Below are 19,137 nucleotides of genomic sequence, written 5' to 3'. Positions count from 1 at the left end.
AGTCTTAGGCTCCAGGCGTTTGACTTTAGAGATACAGCGCAGAAACAGGTTAGACGAATGGAGTAACTCAACTAAGACAGACACAAAGCGCTGGAGTAACTCAGCGGGACGGGCAGCATCTCTGGAGAGAAGGAATGGGTGACGTTTCGGGTCGAGACCCTTCAGACCGAGAGTCAGGGCAGGGGGAGACACAGAGATATGGAGAGGCAAGGGGTGAAAACGAGAGATCAAAGGGGGCAAAGCTCAAGTAGGATGTTGAACGGTTCATTGTTAGCTGAGGGGAAGGTGGGGAGCAAGGGACACAACCAGTAAAATGTGATCGGGACGGTGAAAGTAGTCGGGGAACTTGGATGGGGGAGGGATGGAGGGAGATTGGTCGAGGCAGCATCACTGGAGAATATGGATCGGTGATATTTCTGGCTGGGGACCCTTCTTCAGACAGTCTGAAGTAGGGTCCTGACCCGAAACGTCCCCTATCCAGGGATGCTGCCTGACCTGCTGAGTTACTCCAGCACTTTGTGCCTTTCCTTGGTAAACCGGCATCTGAAGTTAACCATTTCCCACAAAATAAAACCGTGTCCTTTGGCCCACAACGTCCATGCCCTGAGAAGGTACAAACTCCGTACAGACAAGCACCCATGGTCGGGATCGAACCCGGGTCTCTGGCGCTGTGAGACAGCCGTTCCACTGCCTTCCTCTACATAAGCTGGAGAGTGTCTCATCTCTGTGTGATAAGTGTAAGAAAATAACTGCAGGTGCTGGTACAAATCGAAGGTATTTATACACGAAATGCTGGAGTAACTCAGCGGGTCAGGCAGCGTCTCAGGAGGGAAGGAATGGACGACGTTTCAGGTCGAGACCCTTCTTCAGTCTGAAGAAACGTCACCCATTCCTTCTCTCCTGAGACGCTGCCTGACCTGCTGAGTTACTCCAGCACTTTGTCTGAAGAAGGGTCTCGACCCGAAACATCACCCATTCCTTCTCTCCTGAGATGCTGCCTGACCCGCTGAGTTACTCCAGCACTTTGTGAATAAAAATCATCTCTGCGTGAGGTGATGTGCTTCCCCCATTGTCTCAGTGTCACCTCCAGACCACAGCAGAGTCACAACATTGCTGCCTGCACATCATGCAACACTGCTACATTACACCTCCCTTTCAACAGGGGCAAACCGCATGCACAGTAGCGTTTGAGAGAAAGACCACGAGACATCTCAGTGTACAACTGCAATGACTGTCCTGCGAATGTTTTGACTGTAAAGATGGAAAGTCCTGCCTAAAAACGTTTGCTGGAACTACTAGACCAAGTGGGCCCATTGGGCCTGAACCTCCCCTCCCCTCCCCTCCTCCCCCCTCCCCCCCTCCTCCAATGGTGTGTGGGTGTCCATGAATAACTGCAGATGCCGGTACAAATCGAAGGTATTCACAAAATGCTGGAGTAACTCAAGCGGGTCAGGCAGCATCTTAGGAGAGATGGAATGGGTGACGTTTCGGGTCGAGACCCTTCTTCAGACTGATGTCAGGGGAGGGGGCGGGACAAAGATAGGATGTAGTTGGAAACAGTGGGAGAACTGGGAAGATGGGGGAGGGGAGGGAAAGAGAGGGGCAGAGGAACTATCTGAAGTTAGCGTAGTCCATGTTGTGTGTGTGTGTGTGTCCATGGTGTGTGGGTGTCACTGGTCATGAAGGCATTTATTGACCATCTCCAATTCTCATTAACTGAGGAGAAGGTTAAGACTGGTGAGGCTGGAGACGTGCTTAGTAGGGCCGATGGACTCACTCAGAGTCATACAGTCCTTAGCTCAGTTTAGTTTAGAGATACAGCGTGGATGTAGGCCTTTCGGCCCACCGAGTCCGCATCGACCAATGATCATCGGTGCACTAGTTCCACCCGACACACCAGGCACAATTTACAGAGGTTAATTAACCTGCAAACCTGCACGTCTTTGGGATGTGGGAGGAAACCGGAGCACCCGGAGGAAACCCACGCGGTCACGGGGAGAACGTGCAAACTCCGCGCTCAGACAGCACCCGAGGTCAGGATTAATGAAAGTCCTATTAGGAATTTTGATCATTGTTTAGTTTAGAGATGCAGCGCGGAAACAGGCCCTTTCGGCCCACCGGGTCCGCGCCGACCAGCGATCCCCGCGCACTGACACTATCCTACACACACTAGGGACAATTTTTACATTTACACCAAGCCAATTAACCATCTTTGGAGTGTGGTAGGAAACCGAAGATCTCGGAGAAAACCCACGCAGGTCACGGGGAGAGAACGTGCAAACTCTGCACAGACGGCGCCCGTGGTCGGGATCGAACCTGAGTCTCCGGCGCTGCATTCGCTGTAAGGCAGCAACTCTACCGCTGCGCCACATAATCTACACCAGGTTTATTATTTACACACTGCCCAATGATCGAAGTCACACTGATAACTTCTCTCTTCAACATTTGAATTGAAATCCTTTTGTTCAACCAAGGCCTGATTCTGACTCAAGTCTGAAGAAGGGTCTCGACCCGAAACGTCACCTATTCCTTTTCTCCAGAGATGCTGCCTGACCCGCTGAGTTACTCCAGCATTTTGTCACAGAGTCGTAGAGTGATACAGTGTGGAAACAGGCCCTTCGGCCAAATTAGCCCACACCGGCCAACATGTCCCATCTACACTAGTCCCACCTACCTGCGTTTAGTCCAAATCCCTCCAAACACGTCCTATCCATGTACCTGTCTAACTGTTTCTTAAATGGGATAGTCCCAGCCTCAACTACCTCCTCTGGCAGCTCCTTCCATACACCCACCACCCTCTGTGTGGAAAAAGTTACCCCTCAGATTCCTATTAAATCTTTTCCCCTTCGTCTTAAACCTATGTCCTCTGGTCCTCGTTTCACCTACTCTGGGCAAGAGACTCTGTGCATCTATCCAATCTAGTCCACTCATGATTTTATACACCTCTATAAGATCACCCCTCATCCTCCTGCGATCCAAGGAATAGTCCCAGCCTGCTCAACCTCTCCCTACAGCTCAGACCCACTAGTCCTGGCAACATCCTCCTAAATCTTCTCTGGTCCCTCTCCAGTTTGACATCTTTTCCCCCCCCATAAGATGGTGCCCAGAACTGAACACAATACTCTGAATGTTGCCTCACCAACGTCTTACACAACTGCAACATCACATCCTGATGTCTATACTCAATACTCTGACTGGTGACACTTTGTGTCTGTCCTTTGGTTTAAACAAGCATCTGCCGTTCCTTCCTACACACTACAAGGACGCTGGTTTAGGGAGTGGGGTGGAACAGATATCTCCAAACAAGGAACATTGATTAGTATGGGTGTCGGGGGTTGCTTAGAGAATGGCGCTGAGAGGGAGAGATTGAATGGTGAGAGAATGGAGAGATTCAATCAGCCGCGATTGAATGGCGGATTCGACTCGATGGGCCGAATGGCCTAAATCTTCCCTCTAGAGCTTATGATCGTGAATCTAGGAAAGTAAAATTAGTGCTTTGAGGTTGAAAGCGCTCAGCGGAGAGTCAAGGGAAATGAACAAGTACCTGCAGTACCTTCTAGGCTTCAAGCCGTAGTTGTCGATAAGGCGACTGAGTGTGTACTGTGTTGATGAATGCTGGTGTCTGCTTCCTTTTGACTCCTCCCGCTGCCAGCCTCATCATTGTACGCAAATGGACGCAGGAAAAGTTTCAACTCGTTTGCCAGGTATCTCCTGAAGTCTCCCGGGGTTTTTTCTTTTTCGTTTTCTAACGAAAATTGTAAGAGGAGCCAGCGGCTGCAAAGGCAAAGAGCAGCGGCTCCCTCCCTCCCCCCCTCCCTCCCTCCCTCCCTCCTCGCCCACACTCGGCCGGGACTTTTTGACCGAGATGCTGGGGGAGTTTCGAGGAAAGAGCAGCAGCGTCATCCGAGGCCAGGAAGTGAGGACTCCAGGGAATAGCCATGGCCTTTGATGCGTCTGTAAATATCTGTGGGAAAGCCTCGGTCATTTGTTTTCTGAGTTTGGTATGTAAAGCAGTGGAGAACAGATTCACAGCAGACAGCAACACACGCTGGTCACATGTGGTGGACGGGCAATTAGTCATGGGAAATGTGCCTTTTTAGTTCACTTCACTTTAGTTCAGTTTACTTTAATTTAGTTTAGTTTAGTTTGGTATAGACAATAGACAATAGACAATAGGTGCAGGAGGAGGCCATTCAGCCCTTCGAGCCAGCACCGCCATTCAATGCGATCATGGCTGATCATTCTCAATCAGTACCCCGTTCCTGCCTTCTCCCCATACCCCCTCACTCCGCTATCCTTAAGAGCTCTATCCAGCTCTCTCTTGAAAGCATCCAACGAACTGACCTCCACTGCCTTCTGAGTTAGTTAGTATAGTATACTTTACTTTAGTTTGGTATAGTTTAGTATAGTATAGTATACTTTAATTTAGTTTGGTATAGTTAGTATAGTATAGTATACTAGTTTAGTTTGGTATAGTTAGTATAGTATAGTATACTTTAATTTAGTTTGGTATAGTTAGTATAGTATAGTATACTAGTTTAGTTTGGTATAGTTAGTATAGTATAGTATACTTTAATTTAGTTTGGTATAGTTAGTATAGTATAGTATACTAGTTTAGTTTGGTATAGTTAGTATAGTATAGTATACTTTAATTTAGTTTAGTATAGTTAGTATAGTTTAGTATACTAGTTTAGTTTGGTATAGTTAGTATAGTATAGTATACTTTAATTTAGTTTGGTATAGTTTAGTTTAGTTTAGTATAGTTTGCTTTAGTTCGGTTTAATTTAGTTTAGTTTAGTTTTAATCTGGAATTGAAGGACGGCACGGTGGCGCGGCAGTAGAATAGCCAACAGTGCCAGAGACCCGGGTTCGATCCCGACCTCGGGTGCTGTCTGTACGGAGTTTGTACGTTCTCCCCGTAACCTGTGTGGGTTTTCTCCGGGTGCGCCGGTTTCCACCCACAGTCCAAAGACGTGCAGGTTTGTAGGTTAATTGGCTTCGGTAAGTACTGAACCAGGATGGAAGTACTGTACGGGGATCGCTGGTCGACACGGACTTGGTGGGCTGAAGGGCCCGTTTCCACACTGTATCTCGAAACTAAACTAATCCACCTTATCTATGTACCTCATGATTGTATAAACCTCTATAAAGTCACTCCTCCTGCACTCCAGGGAAAAAAGGCCCAACCTATCCAACCATTCCTTGTAACCCAAATCCCCCCAATCCTGGCAACATCCTAATAAATCTTTCTTTACACCCTTGCCAGTTTTACGTCAACCTTCTTATAGCAGGATGAACAGAATGATACACAGTACTCCAAAGCTGGCCTGACCAGTGTCTTGTAAAGCTGAAGTGGATGGTAGGTCAGGACTAGGGTTGCCAACTTCCCCACTCCCAAATAAGGGACAAAATGTGATTTCACCGCCCCGCGCCCTATGTGACCTCACCCAGCCAGCGACCACGTGCTCCCGCTCCACCAATGGCGGCTGCCCGGGCCGGGAGGTGGGTTGCTATGCAACCTCCGTTAGACGGCGCCCGGGCCTCCCTCCGGGCCTACACTGTCCGGGCCTACAGCAGCCCCCCGGTCCTAATACAGGACAAGGGCAGTCCCGTAAGGGACAAACCAATTGAGCCCAATATACGGGATGTCCCGGCTAATACGGGACAGTTGGCAACCCTAGTCAGGACCGTTCTCTAGTTGGTGGTCGGATGGTTCAGTTGCCTGATAACAGCTGGGAAGGAACTGTCCCTGAATCTGGAGGTATTTATTTCACAAAATGCTGGAGTAACTCAGCAGGACAGGCAGCATCTCAGGAAAGATGGAATGGGTGACGTTTCGGGTTGAGACCCTTCTTCAGACTGATGTCAGGGGGGCGGGACAAAGGAAGGATATAGGTGGAGACAGGAAGACAGTGGGAGTTTTTGGAAGGGGGACAGAGGAACTATCTAAAGTTGGAGAAGTCAATGTTCATACCGCTGGGCTGCAAGCTGCCCAGGCGAAATATGAGATGCTGTTCCTCCAATTTCCGGTGGGCCTCACTGTGGCACTGGAGGAGGCCTATGACAGAAAGAGGAACTATCTAAAGTTGGAGAAGTCAATGTTCATACCGCTGGGCTGCAAGCTGCCCAGGCGAAATATGAGGTGCTGTTCCTCCAATTTCCGCGGGGCTCACTAAATCTGGAGGTGCGTGTTTTCACACTTCTGTACCTCTTGCCTGGTGGGAGAGGGGAGAAGAGGGAGTGGCCGGTGTGAGACTGGTCCTTGATTACGGATAATGCAAAGAAGCCGTCCGCAGTGGAGGATAGAGGATAAAGAGTACAGAACTTAGAGCAAAAATATAATATTGAGGTCCGATAAAGCCCGATTAAAGGCCTCCAGTGGGGCAGGTGCGAGGTCAGGCCTCTAGCTGATGAGAGGCCGGTGGTTCAGTTGCCTGACAACAGCAGGGAAGACACTGTCCCTGAATCTGGAGGTGGCAGAACCACTCCAGCACATTGTCTCGTTTTTGTGTAAGGCAGCTTCTGCTTTCTGCCTTGGCATGGTTCACATTCTAACTTTGTATCTGACCTGACAATTGTGCGACAGATCTGTGAGGAATTTAAGTAGCTTGTCACTGCCTGAAAATCACACGGTTTTATCCTGTTTACCGTGTGGAATTTACGCAGAAGGCGCGGTGGAGGCGTAGCGGCGGAGTTGCTGTCTCACAGCGCCAGAGACCCGGGTTCGATCCTGACCAGGGGTGCTGGAGGAACTCAGCAGGTCCGTTTAAAAAAGAGCGCCAAAGGGAAGCTAGCAGTCATTCAGTAAAGATCGGGAGAGCAGCAGCAGCAGCAAGGAAGACCGTTGGCTGAAAGTAAGTAAGTGTGAATTGCAGGTAAAAGTCTGTTTAAAAAAGAGCGCCAAAGGGAAGCTAGCAGTCATTCAGTAAAGATCGGGAGAGCAGCAGCAGCAGCAAGGAAGACCGTTGGCTGAAAGTAAGTAAGTGTGAATTGCAGGTAAAAGTCTGTTTAAAAAAGAGCGCCAAAGGGAAGCTAGCAGTCATTCAGTAAAGGTCGGGAGAGCAGCAGCAGCAGCAGCAGCAAGGAAGACCGTTGGCTGAAAGTAAGTAAGTGTGAATTGCAGGTAAAAGTCTGTTTAAAAAAGAGCACCAAAGGGAAGCTAGCAGTCATTCAGTAAAGGTCGGGAGAGCAGCAGCAGCAGCAGCAGCAGCAGCAGCAGCAAGGAAGACCGTTGGCTGAAAGTAAGTAAGTGTGAATTGCAGGTAAAAGTCTGTTTAAAAAAGAGCGCCAAAGGGAAGCTAGCAGTCATTCAGTAAAGGTCGGGAGAGCAGCAGCAGCAGCAGCAAGGAAGACCATTGGCTGAAAGTAAGTAAGTGAATTGCAGGTAAAAGTCTGTTTAATAAAGAGCGCCAAAGGGATGCTAGCAGTCACAGTCAGTGAAGCGCATAGTTCCCAGCTAGTCAGAGGAAGGCAGGATAGGAGTGAGTGCGGGGATTGGCTGATAAATTAAATTAGAAGTCTGGTAAATTGGTCAATGAGTCAATTTAGTGATAGGGGTGTGGCCCTATTGAGGGAAGTGCCCTGTGAGAAAAGTGCGAGTCTTTGGCTGTGAGTCTTCGGTGAGGAGGATACACTTGTTTTTGAGCCTGATTTGTTTTTAGACACTAAAGTAATGGCGGACAAGTTGGTTCAGTGTGTTTCCTGCAGGATGTGGGAAGGTAGGGACACCGCTGGAGCTTCTGGGAGCTACACCTGCAAGAACTGTGTCCAGGTGCAGCTCCTGAATGGACGTGTGGTGGAGTTGGAAAAGCAGCTGGTTGACCTCAGGGCCATCCGGGAATGCAAGAGTTTCCTGGACAGGACCTACTGTGAGGCTGTCACGCCAAGGGTCCAGGTCGAGCAAAGGTGGGAGACCGTTTCAAAGGGGAGTGAACGTGGACTACAGGAGACCCCGGTGGCTGTGCCTATTGCAAACAGGTACACCCTCTTGGGAACTGTCGGGGCAGAAGACACTTCCAGTCCGAGCGGCGGACGTGTTGGCGGATCTAACCCAGGCAAGGAGACTCGACCGGGGAGACCGAAGTCAGGAAGAGCCATAGTAGTGGGTGACTCCATTGTCCGAGGTACGGACTGTAGATTCTGTGGCGACAGGCGGGACTCGAGGATGGTCTGTTGCCTCCCTGGTGCCAGGGTTCAAGACATCACGGGGCGGCTTCAGAACATCCTAGTGAGGGAAGGCGATCAACCGGAAGTAGTTGTGCACGTGGGCACGAACGACGTCGGGAGGAAGAGGAAGGAGATACTGCGACGTGAGTTTAGAGAGTTAGGAAGAAGACTGAGAAGTAGGACGTCGAGGGTCGTTATCTCTGGGATACCATTAGGAGGCAGTGATCATAATATGATAAGTTTTACTCTACAAATTGAGAGGGAGAAGGGAAAATCGGAAGTGTCAGTATTACAGTATAGCAAAGGGGATTACAGAGGCATGAGGCAGGAGCTGGCCAGAATTGACTGGAAGGAGGCCCTAGCAGGGAAGATGGTGGAACAGCAATGGCAGGTATTCCTGGGAATAATGCAGAAGTTGCAGGATCAATTTATCCCAAAGAGGAGGAAAGATTCTAAGGGGAGTAAGAGGCACCCGTGGCTGACAAGGGAAGTCAAGGACAGCATAAAAATAAAAGGGAAGAAGTATAACATAGCAAAGAAGAGTGGGAAGCCAGAGGATTGGGACTCTTTTAAAGAGCAACAGAAGATAATTAAAAAGGCAATACGGGGAGAAAAGATGAGGTACGAGGGTAAACTAGCCAATAATATAAACGAGGATAGTAAAAGCTTTTTTAGATATGTAAAGAGGAAAAAAATAGTCAAGGCAAATGTGGGTCCCTTGAAGACAGAAGCAGGGGAATTTATTATGGGGAACAAGGAAATGGCAGACGAGTTGAACCAGTACTTTGGATCTGTCTTCACTAAGTAAGATACAAACAATCTCCCAGATGTTCTAGTGGCCAGAGATCCTAGGGTGACGGAGGAACTGGAGGAAATTCACATTAGGCAGGAAATAGTGTTGGGTAGACTGATGGGACTGAAGGCTGATAAATCCCCAGGGCCTGATGGTCTGCATCCCAGGGTACTTAAGGAGGTGGCTCTAGAAATGGTGGACGCATTGGTGATCATTTTCCAATGTTCTATAGATTCAGGATCAGTTCCTGTGGATTGGAGGGTAGCTAATGTTGTCTCACTTTTTAAGAAAGGAGGGAGAGAGAAAACGGGAAATTATAGACCAGTTAGTCTGACATCAGTGGTGGGGAAGCTGCTGGAGTCAATTATAAAAGACAAAATTGCGGAGCATTTGGATAGCAGTAACAGGATCGTTCTGAGTCAGATGGATTTACGAAGGGGAAATCATGCTTGACTAATCTTCGGGAATTTTTTAAGGATATAACTAGGAAAATTGACAGGGGAGAGCCAGTGGATGTGGTGTACCTCGACTTTCAGAAAGCCTTCGACAAGGTCCCACATAGGAGATTAGTGGGCAAAATTAGAGCACATGGTATTGGGGGTAGGGTACTGACATGGATAGAAAATTGGTTGGCAGACAGAAAGCAAAGAATGGGGACAAATGGGTCCCTTTCAAAATGGCAGGCAGTGACTAGTGGTGTACCTCTAGTGCTGCTGGGACCGCAGCTATTTACAATATACATTAATGACTTGGATGAAGGGATTAAAAGTACCATTAGCAAATTTGCAGATGATACAAAGCTGGGTGGTAGTGTGAACTGTGAGGAAGATGCTGTGAGGTTGCAGGGCGACTTGGACAGGTTGTGTGAGTGGGCGGATGCATGGCACATGCAGTTTAATCTAGATAAGTGTGAGGTTATCCACTTTGGTGGTAAGAATAGGAAGGCAGAGTATTATCTGAATGGTGTCAAGTTAGGAAAAGGGGACGCACAACGAGATCTGGGTGTCCTAGTGCATCAGTCACTGAAAGGAAGCATGCAGGTACAGCAGGCAGTGAAGAAAGCCAATGGAATGTTGGCCTTCATAACAAAAGGAGTTGAGTATAGGAGCAAAGAGGTCCTTCTACAGTTGTACAGGGCCCTAGTGAGACCACACCTGGAGTACTGTGTGCAGTTTTGGTCTACAAATTTGAGGAAGGATATTCTTGCTGTTGAGGGCGTGCAGCGTAGGTTACTAGGTTAATTCCCGGAACTGTCGGGACTGTCATATGTTGAAAGACTGGAGTGACTAGGCTTGTATACACTGGAATTTAGAAGGATGAAAGGGGATCTTATTGAAACATATAAGATTATTAAGGGGTTGGACACGTTAGAGGCAGGAAACATGTTCCCAATGTTAGGGGAGTCCAGAACCAGGGGCCACAGTTTAAGAATAAGGGGTAGGCCATTTAGAACGGAGATGAGGAAAAACTTTTTCAGTCAGATTTGTAAATCTGTGGAATTCTCTGCCTCAGAAGGCAGTGGAGGCCAATTCTCTGAATGCATTCAAGAGAGAGCTGGATAGAGCTCTTAAGGATAGCGGAGTCAGGGGGTATGGGGAGAAGGCAGGAACGGGGTACTGATTGAGAATGATCAGCCATGATCACATTGAATGGTGGTGCTGGCTCAAAGGGCCGAATGGCCTCCTCCTGCACCTATTGTCTATTGTCTATAAAGACGAACAGGTTTGTAGGTTAATTGGCTTTGGTAAAATTGTAAAGTGTCCCTGGTGTGCATAGGATACTGCTAGTGTACAGGGATCGCTGGTCGGCACAGACTCAGTGGACCCAAGGGCCCGTTTACGTGCTGTATCTCTAAACGTGGGCAGCTTCCGCCCCAGCGGTATGAATATTGACTTCCCGAACTTCAGGTAACCCATGATTTCCTACTCTCTCCATCCCTCTCCCTTCCCAGTTCCCTGACCAGTCTGACTGTCCCCTTGATTCCATTTTATCTCTGTACGCCTTGTTGCCACCTCCTCCGAGCTAACGATGATCTATTCTACGTTTGACTTGCGGTTCGTCTCCTTTGAGATCTCCGTTTTGTCTCGTTTTCACACCTTGCACTTCCTCGTCTCTGTTTCTCCCCCCTCCCCTGACCCTCAGCCTGAAGACGAGGGCCTCGAGCCGAAACGTCACCCGTTCCTTCCCTCCAGAGATGTTGCCCGCGGAGTTACCCCGGCATTTTTGTGTCCGCCCTTCGGTGTAAACCGCCCGGCATCTGCAGTTCCTTCCTGAACCAAACCCAAAATGGCCTCCACCCGGACATTGCCCAAAGTGAACAGATGTCCAGTGCTGCCTTGCTTGGTGTTGCTACCCGGGCGTGGCGCCGACTTTATCAGCGTTTCCAACTCCTGTGGCGAAACAGCATTTCTTAGTAAAATGATGAGTCAGTTTGCCCCGAACAAGAAACCACACACGCATACGCACACGTCACAAACAAACAAACAAACAACGCTTTCCAATCATTTAACAATTCTAATAATAATTAACAATAATTTTCGAGGGGAAGGGAGGAAGGTTCAGTGGTCTCGGCCCGAAACGTCACCCATTCCTTCTCTCCTGAGATGCTGCCTGACCCGCTGAGTTACTCCAGCATTTTGTGTCGACCTTCGAGTTTCGGGGAGACAGATTCCGAGGAGGGGCGTCTCAGAAACATAGAAAAATAGGTGCAGGAGGAGGCCATTCAGCCCTTTGAGCCATTCAATATGATCATGGCTGATCGTCTAAAATCAGTACCCCGTTCCTGCTTTCTCCCCATACCCCTTGATTCCATTAGCCCTTGATTCCATTAGCCCTAAGAGCTAAATCTGCCTCTCTCTTGAGTGAGAGGTGTTTGCAAAGGAATTTCCGAGGGAGACTTGCTCTGGGAGCGGGAAGTTCAGAGGGTGAAATATTCTGAAGAGGCCAAACTCCAAGGGGGACAAGGTAGCGAACAGTGAAAGGCCTGGATAGAGTGGATGTGGAGAGGATGTTTCCACTTTAAAAAAAAAAAAATAACCAAAAATAATTTAAATCAATTATTTACAAAAATGAGTAGGAAAGAAACTGCAGATAATAGACAATAGACAATAGGTGCAGGAGGAGGCCATTCGGCCCTTCGAGCCAGCACCACCATTCAATGTGATCATGGCTGATCATTCTCAATCAGTACCCCGTTCCTGCCTTCTCCCCATACCCCCTGCTGGTTTAAATCGGAGGTAAACTGAGGGAGAGATAGATCAGCCATGGTTGAAGTGCGGAGTAGACTCGATGGGCCGAATGGTCTAATTCTGCTCCTACCACTTATGACCTTATGAAACCATCTTGGATACGCCTCATAAATTCTGCCCCTTCTTCGCCTTTGGCACTGAGCTCATCCCAGTCCATTATGGGGAAGTTAAACTCACCCACTAATACTGATCAAGATCCTGTCAAAGATAGACACAAAATGCTGGAGTAACTCAGCGGGACAGGCAGCATCTCGGGAGAGAAGGAATGGGTGACGTTTCGGTTCGAGACTCTTCTTCAGACCGTTTCAGGTCGAGACCCTTCTTGAAAAGCCAGAGGCAGGGAGGGAGGCAGCGATACTGGAGCTTTTCACCGTAGCTCGGTACACGTGTCAATAAACTAAACTCGTACTTCCTTAGAAGGCTTGGGAAGTCCAGCATGTCCCCAACAACCCTCATCAACTTCTACAGATGCTCCCTGGAGAGCATCTTATCGGGGTGCTTCACAGCCTAGTTTGGGAACAGCTCCATCCAGGTTTGTAAATGGGAGCTGTTCCCAAACTAGGAACTGCAGAGAGTTGGGGATGTATCCCAAACCATCACGCAAACCAACCTCCCCCCACCCCCTCTCCCCCCCCCCACCCCCCCCCGTGTGGAGTTTGTACGTTCCCCCCGTGACCTGCGTGGGTTTTCTCCGAGATCGTCGGTTTCCTCCCACACTCCAAAGACGTGCAGGTTTGTAGGTTAATTTGCTTGGTAGATGTAAAAATTGTCCCCAGCGGGTGTAGGATAGTGTTAATGTGCGGAGATCGCTGGTCGGCGCGGGCCAAAGGGTCTGTTTCCGCGTTGTATCTCTACACTAAAGTAAACTAAAGTGCGAAAACACACATTTCTAGATTCAGGGACAGTTTCTTCCTGGCTGTTACCAGGCAACTGAACCATCCTCTCACCAGCTAGAGTGCAGTCCTGACCTCCCATTTACTTCTTTGGAGACCTTCGAACTATCTTGAACCGAACTTTATCGATGTTATATATCTCTGTACCAAATGTTGCATCCTTTATCTTACGTTCACTTTGAATGGCTTGACTGTAATCATGCATAGTCTTTTGTTTTTACTGATTAGCACACAAACAAAAGCTTTTCATTGTAGCTCGGTACACGTGACAATAATCTAAACCGTCGATCTCTTACACTGTAGAACCTGTAGGGCATATACTGATGGGCCAAAACATTATGTCATCTTGGGGATTGTGAACGGTCTGCAGCTACACAGCCCCATACGCAGCAGGGTGCGATGCGCTGTGTATTGTGACACATTCCTCCCGCGACCACCATTAAAATTTCCTGTGACTTGTACCACAGTCGACCTTCTGTCGGTTCGGACCAGACGGGATAGCCTTCGTTGCCCTCGCGCACCGATGAGCCTTGGGCGCCCAACACCCTGCCTGTCGCTGGTTTGTGGTTTGTCCCTCCTCGGACCACTGTCGGTAGGTATTCACCACTGCTGACCGAGAGCACCCCACAAGCCTTGCTGTTTCAGAGATGCTCTGACCCAGTCGTCTGGCCATAACAATTTGGCCCTTGTCAAAGTCGCTCAGGTCTTTACTCCTGCCCATTTCTCCTGCATCCAACACGTCAACTTCAAGAACTGACTGTTCACTTGCTGCCTAATATATCCCACCCCTTAACAGATGCCATTGTAACAAGATAATCAATGGTTATTCACTTCACCTGTCAGTGGTCTCAATGATTTGGCTCAATGGTGTATCTGACAAAAGTGAACTAAGCTAAGCTGAACTAAGAAGAGGAGAGACCGGCACTGCAGGGGTTAATGTTACTGGTTGTCCAGGCAAACAAGAAGTTATGGAAAATGCTGTCCATAGTTTACATTGTTAATGACTCAGCCTGAGTGAGAGGCTATGTTTGGCCGAGACTGGTGTTTCTGGTTTGGCAAGACTGAGTTAATGAAAGCTGTGCACAGTTTAGTTTAGTTTTCAAAATAATGCGTGGAAACAGGCCCTTCGGCCCACCGAGTCCGCACCGACCTGCGATCCCCCGCACATATCATCACTACCTTGCAAACACGAGGGACAATTTTACATTTATACCAAGCCTATTAACCCACAGACCTGTACGTCTTTGGAGTGGATGTTTTTCAATGGATATTTTTAAGGCAGAGATAGATTGATTCTTGATTAGTACGGGTGCCAGGGGTTATGGGGAGAAGGCAGGAGAATGGGGTTAGGAGGGAGAGATAGATCAGCCATGATTGAATGGCGGTGTAGACTCGATGGGCCGAACAGTTTAATTCTGCTCCTATCACTTATGACTTGGATACAACTCATAAATTCTGCCCTTTCTTCGCCTTTGGCACTGAGCTCATCCCAGTCCATAATGGGGAAGTTAAACTCACCCACTAAGACTGATTAAAGATAGACACAAAATGCTGGAGTAACTCAGCGGGTCAGGCAGCATCTCTGGAGAGAAGAAATGGGTGGCGTTTCGGGTCGAGACCCTTCTTCAGACTCGACCGGAACTCTCAGTTTGAAGAAGGGTCTCCACCCTAAATGTCACCCATTCCTTCTCTCCAGAGATGCTGCCTGACCCGCTGAGTTACTCCAGCACTTTGTGTCTATCGTCAGTGTGAGCCAGCACCTGCACATTGTAAGCCAACAGTTCCACAGACAAAGTCCAATGACCTCGATGGGAGGGAGGTGAATCGGGCAGGACCTTAGACTGTGTGGAAGGACCGTTCAGAAGCCTGATAACAAAAAAAGACGAACTTGTGGGGATGTGGCGAGTTTCAGTCGAGAAACCTCAGCTTCCTTTTTAGTTATTTGGACTTGTCACTCTTCGTACCCTCTCAGTTCCTTCCTCTTTTTTTATTAAAACAAAACAAAAGGGGTGGAAAAGATTGTGCATCGAGATGAAGAAAGACCTTGCTTCTTAGAATTATTCACCAAGAGGACCATACTTCCTTCTGCCGGCTGGTGTGAAGCAAATTCCCACTCACTGCCAATGTCTCTCGTTTCCCTCTCCCCAGACTAGTCTGAAAAAGGGTCTCGACCCGAAACGTCGCCCATTCCTTCTCTCCAGAGATGCTGCCTGTCCCGCTGAGTTACTCCAACTTTCTGTGTCTATCTTCGGTTTAAACCAGCATCTGCAGTTCCTTCCAACACTGCTAACCTTTTGCGACCAAATGCGTAGGAATGTATAAGAGAATAACAATAGACAATAGACAATAGGTGCAGGAGTAGGCCATTCAGCCCTTCGAGCCAGCACCGCCATTCAATGCGATCATGGCTGATCACTCTCAATCAGTACCCCGTTCCTGCCTTCTCCCCATACCCCCTCACTCCGCTATCCTTAAGAGCTCTATCCAGCTCTCTCTTGAAAGCATCCAACGAACTGGCCTCCACTGCCTTCTGAGGCAGAGAATTCCACACCTTCACCACTCTCTGACTGAAAAAGTTCTTCCTCATCTCCGTTCTAAATGGCCTACCCCTTATTCTTAAACTGTGGCCCCTTGTTCTGGACTCCCCCAACATTGGGAACATGTTTCCTGCCTCTAATGTGTCCAATCCCCTAATTATCTTATATGTTTCAATAAGACCCCCCCTCATCCTTCTAAATTCCAGTGTATACAAGCCTAAATGCTCCAGCCTTTCAACATACCCGCCATTCCGGGAAATAACTGCAGATGCTGGTACAAATCGAAGGTATTTATTTCACAAAATGCTGGAGTAACTCAGCAGGTCAGGCAGCATCTCAGGAGAGAAGGAATGGGTGACGTTTCGGGTCGAGACCCTTCTTCAGACTGAAGGATCTGAAGAAGTGTCTGAAGAAGGGTCTCGACCCGAAACGCCACCCATTCCTTCTCTCCTTAGATGCTGCCTGACCCGCTGAGTTACTCCAGCTTTCGGCGTCCATCTTGTGACCAAATTCTATTTTAGTTTAGTTTAGAGATACAGCGTGGAAACAGGCCTTTCGGCCCACCGAGTCCGTGCCGACCAGCGATCCCCGCTCACTAACACTATCCTGCACACACTGGGGAACAACTTGCAGTTTTACCAAGTGTGGGAGCACCCGGAGAAAACCCACGTGGTCACGGGGAGAACGTACAAACTTCGTACAGACAGCACCCGTAGTCAGGATGGAACCCGGGTCTCCGGCGCTACGAGGCGGCAACTCTCCTGCTGCGCCACCGTGCCGCCTCAAAATGTTTTATTTGGTGTTGTAGGTGCAACATTCCCCCCACCCTATCCTACCCCCTCTCACACCACCCTTCTGCCTTTGACTCTGTCATGGACCGATCCACTTGTGCTTGGACTAGAGTTGCCAACAGTCCCGTATTAGCCGGGACATCCCAGGTATTTTGGGCTAAATTAGTTTGTCCCGTACGGGACTGCCTTTGTCCCGTATTAGTAGGGTTGCCAACTTCTTCACTCTCAAATACGGGACAAGGTGACGTCATCGCCCCGCGCCCCACATGACCTCACCCAACCAGCGGCCACATGCTCCCGCTCCACGAATGGCGGCCGCAAGGGCCGGGAGGCGGGTTGCTACGCAACCCACGTAGGAAGAGCGGAGGAAGGAATTGCAGATGCCAGTTTAAACCAAAGATAAGACACAAAATGCTGGAGTAACTCAGCGGGACAGACAGCATCTCTGGAGAGAAGGAATGGGTGACGTTTGGGGTCGAGACACTCCTTCAGTCTCAGTCTGAAACGTCACCCATTCCTTCTCTCCAGTGATGCTGCCTGTCCCGCTGAGATACTCCAGCATTTTGTGTCTATCTTCGACTTCCATTGGAGGTTTCTCTCATACGTTCTCGGAGCAGAATTAGGCCATTTGGCCCACCAAGTTTACTCCGCCATTTCAATCATGGCTAGGGTTGCCAACTGTCCCATATTAGCCAGGGCCGCCCTTGTCCCCTATTAGGCCTGGGGGGGGCGTTGTAGGCCCGGACACTGTAAACTGTTGGCCCAGGGGCCGCTGTAGGCCCGGACAGTGTAGGCCCGGAGGCCCGGGCGCCGCCTAATGGAGGTTGCATAGCAACCCACCTCCCGGCCTGGGCGGCCGCCATTGGTGGAGTGGGTGCACGTGGCCGCTGGCTGGGTGAGGTCACGCGGGGCGCGGGGCAGTGACGTCACCCTTTTGTCCCATATTTAGGAGTGAGGAAGTTGGCAACTTGGATCTAGGGAGAACACTAAACCCGTCGCCAACGACTTTTGTTGATGCGTTTCAAGCCCAGAGAAAAATATTTCCCTTTGTTGGGCTGCTACTTGTCGGGACCTGTGAGCAGTTGCAGTATCAGAGGCAACATGTCCAGAGTTTCAGTGGAACTCGACATGCTTGGGGTTATTGACAATCTTCTTGGCAGTGACAGTGTAGGATTCTCAGATTGCTTTGTTCCAGTCCTTCAGTTTCTGTGCAACTTTGGTCTCCAAATTTGAGGAAGGACATTCTTGCTGTTGTGGGCGTGCAGCGCCGGTTCACCAGGTTAATTCCCGAGACGGCGGGACTGTCGTATGTTGAAAGACTGGAGCGACTAAGCTTGTATTCACTGGAATTTAGAAGGATGAGAGGGGATCTTATTGAAACATATAAGATTAATAAGGGCTTGGACACGCTGGAGGCAGGAAACATGTTTCCGTTGTTGGGTGGAGTCCAGAACCAGGGGCCACAGTTTAAGAATAAGGGGTAGGCAATTTAGAACGGAGATAGGGAAAACCTTTTTCACTCAGAGAGTTGTGAATCTGTGGAATTCTCTGCCTCAGAAGGCAGTGGAGGCCGATCCTCTGGATGCTTTCAAGAGAGAGTTAGATAGAGCTCTTAAAGATAGCGGAGTCAGGGGGTATGGGGAGAAGGCAGGAATGGGGTACTGATTGTGAATGATCAGCCATGATCACGGTGAATGACGGTGTTGGCTCGAAGGGCCGAATGGCCTCCTCCTGCACCTATTGTCTATTGGTTTAGTTTAGTTTAGAGATACAACACAATAACAGGCCCTTCGGCCCACCGGGACCGCACCGACCAGCGATCCCCGCACACTCACGCACTAGGGTCAATTTTCAATTACACCAAGCCAATCAACCTACAAACCTGCACGTCTTTGGAGTGTGGGAGGAAACCGAAGATCTCGGAGAAAACGCACGGGGAGAGCGTACAAACTCTGGAACAGACAGCACCCATGGTCGGGATCGAACCCGGGTCTCCGGCGCTGCAAGAGCTGTAAGGCAGCAACTCTACCGTTGTGCCACCGTGCCACCTTAAAAGCGTCGTGCCTCCGTGTGCCCGGACTCTGTGTCTGAACCCCTCAATCACCCGCCCCCCCCCTTCCCCCATCTCCATCTTTAAGGCGCATGAATATGCAGGAACTGGACAGGCATGGATCATGTGGAATTCATAGCCACAGATGGCAGTGGAGGCCAAGTCAATGGAGATTTTTAAGGCAGGGAGAGATAGTCTGAAGAAGGGTCTTGACTGGAAACGTCATCCATTCCTTCTCTCCAGAGATGCTGCTTCTCCCTCTGAGTTACTCCAGCATTTTGTATCTACCTTCGATTTAAACCAGCACCTGCAGTTCTTTCTTACACATAGATAGATTCTGGATTAGTACGGGTGTCAGAAATTATGGGGAGAAGGCAGGAGAATGGGGTTGAGAGGAAAAGATAGATCAGGCATGATTGAATGGCGGAGTAGACTTGATGGGCCGAATGGCCTAATTATGCTCCAATCACATGAACTTAGGGGCCACATGGTGGCCTAGCGGTGGAGCTACTGCCTTACAGCGGCAGAGACCCATCTTTGATGATGCTGCTGGCCTTGCCGAGGCAGCGTGAGGTATAAACAGTGTCCTGACCAAAAATAGTAGAGGAACACGATTGGCCACTCCGTCGACATCGCCTATACTGAAGTGTGGTACGCAA

This window comes from Rhinoraja longicauda, chromosome 40, assembly GCF_053455715.1.
Source record: "Rhinoraja longicauda isolate Sanriku21f chromosome 40, sRhiLon1.1, whole genome shotgun sequence".
Lineage (NCBI taxonomy): Eukaryota > Metazoa > Chordata > Chondrichthyes > Rajiformes > Arhynchobatidae > Rhinoraja > Rhinoraja longicauda.
This window is presented reverse-complemented; position numbering follows the sequence as displayed.